We start from the raw sequence: 8,688 nt of genomic DNA on the forward strand, positions 1-8,688 counted from the left end.
TTTTTGGTCTCCAGGTCTCTATAAAGCCTATTTTAGTCAAAATTAATGCATTTGGTCACCAAAAGTCTGAAAAACTTTTTTTAGCCAAAATGACTGTATTTTTGTCTTTTAGAGTCTTTAAACGCATCTTTTAGACAAGATAACTACATTTGGTAACCAATGGCCTGAAAAAAATGTTTTTGTCAAAATGACTCTATTTAGGTCTCCAAGTGCCTAAAAAGCCCATTTTAGTCAAAATAACTACGTTTGGTCACCAAAGGTCTGAAAAACCATTTTAGCCGAAATGACTCTATTTTTGTCTTTTAGTCTCAAAACGCCGCTTTTAGACACGATAACTGCATTTTGCTCTCCAATGGCCTGAAATTTTTTTTGTTCAAAATGACTCTATTTTGGTCTCCAAGTGTCTTAAAAGCCTTTTTTAGTCAAAATAACTGCATTTGTTCACCAAAGGTCTATAAAAAAATTTAGTCAAAATTACTTTATTGTACTCTTTTAGAGTCCTTAAAAGCCGGTTTTTGACAAGATAATTGAATTTGGAACAAATCGCCTAAAACATTTGTTTTGGTCAAAATGACTCTATTTTGGTCTCCAAGTGTCTAAAACGCCTTTTTAGTCAAAATAACTGCATTTGGTCACCAAAGGTCTGAAAAACTTTTTTAACTAAAATTACTGTTTTTTTGTCTTTTAGAGTCTTAAAACGCCGCTGTTAGACAAGATAATTGCATTTCGTAACCAGTGATCTGAAAACATTTTTTGGGTCAAAATGACTCTATTTTGGTCTCCAAGTGTCTAAAGAGCCTTTAATAGTCAAAATAACTTCATTTGGTCACCAAAGGTCTGAAAAACATTTTTACCCAAAATGACTGTATTTTTGACTTTTAGAGTCTTAAAATACCGCTTTTAGACAAGATAAAACTGTATTTGGTAACCAATGGCCTTAAAAAATGTTTTTGGTCAAAATGACTCTATTTTTGCCTCCAAGTGTCTAAAGATCCTTTCTTAGTCAAAATAACTTGCATTTGGTCACCAAAGGTCTTAAAAAACATTTTTACCCAAAATGACGGTATTTTTATCTTTTAGAGTCTCAAACCGTCGCTTTTAGACAAGATAACTGCATTTGGTAACCAATGGCCTGAAAAAATGTTTTTGGTCAAAATGACTCTATTTAGGTCTCCAAGTGTCTTAAAAGCCCTCTTTAGTCAAAATAACTACGTTTGGTTACCAAAGGTCCTAAAAACTGCTTTAGCCAAAATGACTGTATTTTTGTCTTTTAGAGTCTTAAAAAGCCGGTTTTAGACAAGATAATTGCATTTCGTAACCAGTGATCTGAAAACATGTTTTGGGTCAAAATGACTCTATTTTGGTCTCCAAGTGTCTAAAGATCCTTTCTTAGTCAAAATAACTTCATTTGGTCACCAAAGGTCTGAAAAACATTTTTACCCAAAATGACTGTATTTAAATCTTTTAGAGTCTCAAACCATCGCTTTTAGACAAGATAACTGCATTTGGTAACCAATGGCCTGAAAAAATGTTTTTTGGTCAAAATGGCTCTATTTAATTCTCCAAGTGTCTTAAATGCCCTTTTAGTCAAAATAACTACGTTTGGTCACTAAAGGTCTGAAAACCTTTCTTAGCCAAAATTACTGTATTTTTGACTTTTAGAGTCTTAAAATACCGCTTTTAGACAAGATAAACTGCATTTGGTAACCAATGGTCTTAAAAAATGTTTTTGGTCAAAATGACTCTATTTTGGTCTCCAAGTGTCTAAAGATCCTTTCTTATTCAAAATAACTGCATTTGGTCACCAAAGGTCTGAAAAACATTTTTACCCAAAATGACGGTATTTTTATCTTTTAGACAAGATAACTGCATTTGGTAACCAATGGCCTTAAAAAATGTTTTTTGTCAAAATGACTCTATTTTGGTCTCCAAGTGTCTAAAACGCCTTTTGTAGTCAAAATAACTGCATTTTGTCACCAAAGGTCTGAAAAACTGCTTTAGCCAAAATGACTGTATTTTTGTCTTTTAGAGTCTTAAAAAGCCGGTTTTAGACAAGATAATTGCATTTCGTAACCAGTGATCTGAAAACATTTTTTGGGTCAAAATGGCTCTATTTTGGTCTCCAAGTGTCTAAAGATCCTTTCTTAGTCAAAATAACTTCATTTGGTCACCAAAGGTCTGAAAAACATTTTTACCCAAAATGACTGTATTTTTATCTTTTAAAGTTTCAAACCATCGCTTTTAGACAAGATAACTGCATTTGGTAACCAATGGCCTGAAAACGTGTTTTTGGTCAAAATGACTCTATTTTGGTCTCCAAATGTCTAAAACGCCTTTTTTAGTCAAAATAACTGCATTTGGTCACCAAAAGGTCTGAAAAACTATTTTAGCCAAAATGACTGTATTTTTGTCTTTTAGTCTCAAAACGCCGCTTTTAGACAAGATAACTGCATTTGGTAACCAATGGCCTGAAGAAATGTTTTTTGGACAATATGACTCTATTTAGGTCTTCAAGTGTCTTAAAAGCCCTTTTAGTCAAAATTTGGTGACGTTTGGTCACCAAAGGTCTGAAAAACTGCTTTAGCCAAAATGACTGTATTTTAGTCTTTTAGAGTCTTAAAAAGCCGGTTTTAGACAAGATAATTGCATTTCGTAACCAGTGATCTGAAACATTTTTTGGGTCAAAATGACTCTATTTTGTTCTCCATGTGTCTAAAAAGCCCTTTTTAGTCAAAATAACTACGTTTGGTCACCAAAGGTCTGAAAATTTTTTTAGTCAAAATGATTGTATTTTCGTCTATTAGAGTCTTAAAAAGCCGGTTTTGGACAAGATAATTGCATTTTCTAACCAAACGCCTGAAACATTTATTTGGGTCAAAATGACTCTATTTTGGTCTCAAGTGTCAAAAAAGCCTATTTTAGTCAAAATAAATGCATTGTGTCACCAAAGGTCTGAAATACTTTTTTTAGCTAAAATTACTGTATTTTTGCCTTTCAGAGTCTTAAAACGCCCTTTTAGACAATATAATTGCATTTCGTAACAAAAGGCCTGAAAACATGTTTTTGGTCAAAATGACTCTATTTTGGTCTCCAAGTGTCTAAAAAGCCTTTTTTAGTCAAAATAACTGCATTTGGTCACCAAAGGTCTGAAAAACTTTTTTTAGCCAAAATGACTGTATTTTTGTCTTTTAGTCTCACAACGCCGCTTTTAGACAATATAACTGCATTTGGTAACCAATGGCCTGAAAACCTTTTTTTTTTTAGCCAAAATGACTATATTTTTGTATTTTAGAGTCTTAAAACACCGCTTTTAGACAAGATAAACTACATTTGGTAACCAATGGCCTGAAAAAATATTTTTGGTCAAAATGACTCTGTTTAGGTCTCCAAGTGTCTAAAAAGCCCATTTTAGTCAAAATAACTACGTTTGGTCACCAAAGGTCTGAAAAACATTTTTACCCAAAATGACTGTATTTTTATCTTTTAGAGTCTCAAACCTTCGCTTTTAGACAAGATAACTGCATTTGGTAACTAATGGCCTGAAAAAATGTTTTTGGTCAAAATGACTCTATTTAGGTCTCCAAGTGTCTTAAAAGCCCTTTTTAGTCAAAATAACTACGTTTGGTCACCAAAGGTCTGAAAAACTGCTTTAGCCAAAATGACTGTATTTTTGTCTTTAAGAGTCTTAAAAAGCCGGTTTTAGACAAGATAACTGCATTTCGTAACCAGTGATCTGAAAACATTTTTTGGGTCAAAATGACTCTATTTTGTTCTCCATGTGTCTAAAAAGCCCTTTTTAGTCAAAATAAATGCATTTTGTCACCAAAGGTCTGAAATACTTTTTTAGCTAAAATTACTGTATTTTTGTCTTTCAGAGTCTCAAAACGCCGCTTTTAGACAAGATAACTGCATTTGGTAACCAATGGCCTGAAAACGTGTTTTTGGTCAAAATGACTCTATTTTGTTCTCCAAATGTCTAAAACGCCTTTTTTAGTCAAAATAACTGCATTTGGTGACCAAAGGTCTGAAAAACTATTTTAGCCAAAATGACTGTATTTTTGTCTTTTAGTCTCAAAACGCCGCTTTTAGACAAGATAACTGCATTTGGTAACCAATGGCCTGAAAACCTTTTTTTTTTTTAGCCAAAATGACTATATTTTTGTATTTTAGAGTCTTAAAACACCGCGTTTTGACAAGATAAACTACATTTGGTAACCAATGGCCTGGAAAAAAAAAATTTTTGGTCAAAATGACTCTATTTAGGTCTCCAAGTGTCTAAAAAGCCCATTTTAGTCAAAATAACTACGTTTGGTCACCAAAGGTGTGTAAAACATTTTTACCCAAAATGACTGTATTTTTATCTTTTAGAGTCTCAAACCATCGCTTTTAGACAAGATAACTGCATTTGGTAACCAATGGAATGAAAAAATGTTTTTGGTCAAAATGACTCTATTTAGGTCTCCAAGTGTCTTAAAAGCCCTTTTTAGTCAAAATAACTACGTTTGGTCACCAAAGGTCTTAAAAACTGCTTTAGCCAAAATGACTGTATTTTTGTCTTTTAGAGTCTTAAAAAGCCGGTTCTAGACAAGATAATTGCATTTCGTAACCAGTGATCTGAAAACATTTTTTGGGTCAAAATGACTCTATTTTGTTCTCCATGTGTCTAAAAAGCCCTTTTTAGTCAAAATAACTACGTTTGGTCACCAAAGGTCTGAAAAACTGCTTTAGCCAAAATGACTGTATTTTTGTCTTTTAGAGTCTTAAAAAGCCGGTTTTAGACAAGATAATTGCATTTCGTAACCAATGGCCTGAAAAAATGTTTTTTGGTCAAAATGGCTCTATTTAGGTCTCCAAGTGTCTAAAAAGCCCATTTTAGTCAAAATAACTACGTTTGGTCACCAAAGGTCTGAAAAACTAATTTTGCCAAAATGACTGTATTTTTGTCTTTTAGAGTCTTAAAAAGCCGGTTTTAGACAAGATAATTGCATTTCGTAACCAGTGATCTGAAAACATTTTTTGGGTCAAAATGGCTCTATTTTGGTCTCCAAGTGTCTAAAGATCCTTTCTTAGTCAAAATAACTTCATTTGGTCACCAAAGGTCTGAAAAACATTTTTACCCAAAATGACTGTATTTTTATCTTTTAAAGTTTCAAACCATCGCTTTTAGACAAGATAACTGCATTTGGTAACCAATGGCCTGAAAACGTGTTTTTGGTCAAAATGACTCTTTTTTGGTCTCCAAATGTCTAAAACGCCTTTTTTAGACATTTGGCCTGAAGAAATGTTTTTTGGACAATATGACTCTATTTAGGTCTTCAAGTGTCTTAAAAGCCCTTTTAGTCAAAATAACTACGTTTGGTCACCAAAGGTCTGAAAAACTGCTTTAGCCAAAATGATTGTATTTTAGTCTTTTAGAGTCTTAAAAAGCCGGTTTTAGACAAGATAATTGCATTTCGTAACCAGTGATCTGGAAACATTTTTTGGGTCAAAATGACTCTATTTTGTTCTCCATGTGTCTAAAAAGCCCTTTTTAGTCAAAATAACTACGTTTGGTCACCAAAGGTCTGAAATTTTTTTTAGTCAAAATGATTGTATTTTCGTCTATTAGAGTCTTAAAAAGCCGGTTTTGGAAAAGATAATTGCATTTTCTAACCAAACGCCTGAAACATTTGTTTGGGTCAAAATTACTATTTTGGTCTCCAAGTGGCTAAAAAGACTTTTTTAGTCAAAATAACTGCATTTGGTCACCAAAGGTCTGAAAAACATTTTTACCCAAAATGACAGTATTTTTATCTTTTAAAGTCTCAAACCATCGCTTTTAGACAAGATAGCTACATTTGGTAACCAATGGCCTGAAAAAATATTTTTGGTCAAAATGACTCTATTTAGGTCTCCAAGTGTCTAAAAAGCCCATTTTAGTCAAAATAACTACGTTTGGTCACCAAAGGTCTGAAAAACATTTTTACCCAAAATGACTGTATTTTTATCTTTTAGAGTCTCAAACCATCGCTTTTAGACAAGATAACTGCATTTGGTAACCAATGGCCTGAAAAAATGTTTTTGGTCAAAATGACTCTATTTAGGTCTCCAAGTGTCTTAAAAGCCCTTTTTAGTCAAAATAACTACGTTTGGTCACCAAAGGTCTGAAAAACTGCTTTAGCCAAAATGACTGTATTTTTGTCTTTTAGAGTCTTAAAAAGCCGGTTTTAGACAAGATAATTGCATTTCGTAACCAGTGATCTGAAAACATTTTTTGGGTCAAAATGACTCTATTTTGTTCTCCATGTGTCTAAAAGGCCCTTTTTAGTCAAAATAACTGCATTTTGGTCACCAAAGGTCTGAAATAAAAATTTAGTAAAAATGACTGTATTTTCGTCTATTAGAGTCTTAAAAAGCCGGTTTTGGACAAGATAATTGCATTTGGTAACTTACCGCCTGAAACATTTGTTTGGGTCAAAATGACTCTAATTTGGTCTCCAAGTGTCTAAAAAGATTTTTTTTTTTTGCATTTGATCACCAAAGGTCTAAAACATTTTTTTAATATTTATTGAGTATAAACAGTACACTGAATAAATAACATGAACGGTAGACATAATCAGTTACAGAAAAACACCGCTTTTAGACAAGATAAACTACATTTGGTAACCAATGGGCCTGAAAAAATGTTTTTGGTCAAAATGATTCTATTTTGGTCTCCCAAGTGTCTAAAAATCCTATTTTAGTCATAATAAATGCATTTGGTCACCAATGCTCTGAAAACCTTTTTTAGCCAAAATGACTGTATTTTTGTCTTTTAGAGTCTTAAAATACCGCTTTTAGACAAGATAAACTACATTTGGTAACTTATGGCCTGAAAAAATGTTTTTGGTCAAAATGACTCTATTTAGGTCTCCATGTGTCTAAAAAGCCCTTTTAGTCAAAATAACTACGTTTGGTCACTAAAGGTCTGAAAACCTTTCTTAGCCAAAATTACTGTATTTTTGACTTTTAGAGTCTTAAAATACCGCTTTTAGACAAGATAAACTGCATTTGGTAAACAATGGCCTGAAAAAATGTTTTTGGTCAAAATGACTCTATTTTGGTCTCCAAGTGTCTAAAGATCCTTTCTTATTCAAAATAACTGCATTTGGTCACCAAAGGTCTGAAAAACATTTTTACCCAAAATGACGGTATTTTTATCTTTTAGAGTCTCAAACCATCGCTTTTAGACAAGATAACTGCATTTGGTAACCAATGGCCTTAAAAAATGTTCTTGGTCAAAATGACTCTATTTTGGTCTCCAAGTGTCTAAAACGCCTTTTGTAGTCAAAATAACAGCATTTTGTCACCAAAGGTCTGAAAAACTGCTTTAGCCAAAATGACTGTATTTTTGTCTTTTAGAGTCTTAAAAAGCCGGTTTTAGACAAGATAATTGCATTTCGTAACCAGTGATCTGAAAACATTTTTTGGGTCAAAATGGCTCTATTTTGGTCTCCATGTGTCTAAAAAGCCCTTTTTAGTCAAAATAAATGCATTTTGTCACCAAAGGTCTGAAATACTTTTTTTAGCCAAAATGACTATATTTTTGTCTTTTAGAGTCTCAAAACGCCGCTTTTAGACAAGATAACTTCATTTGGTAGCCAATGGCCTGAAACATTTGTTTGGGTCAAAATGACTATTTTGGTCTCCAAGTGGCTAAAAAGACTTTTTTAGTCAAAATAACTGCATTTGGTCACCAAAGGTCTGAAAAACATTTTTACCCAAAATGACTGTATTTTTATCTTTTAAAGTCTCAAACCATCGCTTTTAGACAAGATAGCTACATTTGGTAACCAATGGCCTGAAAAAATATTTTTGGTCAAAATGACTCTATTTAGGTCTCCAAGTGTCTAAAAAGCCCATTTTAGTCAAAATAACTACGTTTGGTCACCAAAGGTCTGAAAAACATTTTTACCCAAAATGACTGTATTTTTATCTTTTAGAGTCTCAAAACGCCGCTTTTAGACAAGATAACTGCATTTGGTAATTAATGGCCTGAAAAAATGTTTTTGGTCAAAATGACTCTATTTAGGTCTCCAAGTGTCTTAAAAGCCCTTTTTAGTCAAAATAACTACGTTTGGTCACCAAAGGTCTGAAAAACTGCTTTAGCCAAAATGACTGTATTTTTGTCTTTTAGAGTCTTAAAAAGCCGGTTTTAGACAAGATAATTGCATTTCGTAACCAGTGATCTGAAAACATTTTTTGGGTCAAAATGACTCTATTTTGGTCTCCAAGTGTCTAAAAAGCCCTTTTTAGTCAAAATAACTGCATTTTGGTCACCAAAGGTCTGAAATAAAAATTTAGTAAAAATGACTGTATTTTCGTCTATTAGAGTCTTAAAAAGCCGGTTTTGGACAAGATAATTGCATTTGGTAACTTACCGCCTGAAACATTTGTTTGGGTCAAAATGACTCTAATTTGGTCTCCAAGTGTCTAAAAAGAATTTTTTTTTTGCATTTGATCACCAAAGGTCTAAAACATTTTTTTAATATTTATTGAGTATAAACAGTACACTGAATAAATAACATGAACGGTAGACATAATCAGTTACAGAAAAACACCGCTTTTAGACAAGATAAACTACATTTGGTAACCAATGGGCCTGAAAAAATGTTTTTGGTCAAAATGATTCTATTTTGGTCTCCCAAGTGTCTAAAAATCCTATTTTAG

Source organism: Pelophylax lessonae (genome assembly GCF_965119305.1).
Source record: "Pelophylax lessonae genome assembly, chromosome: 2".
NCBI lineage: Eukaryota > Metazoa > Chordata > Amphibia > Anura > Ranidae > Pelophylax > Pelophylax lessonae.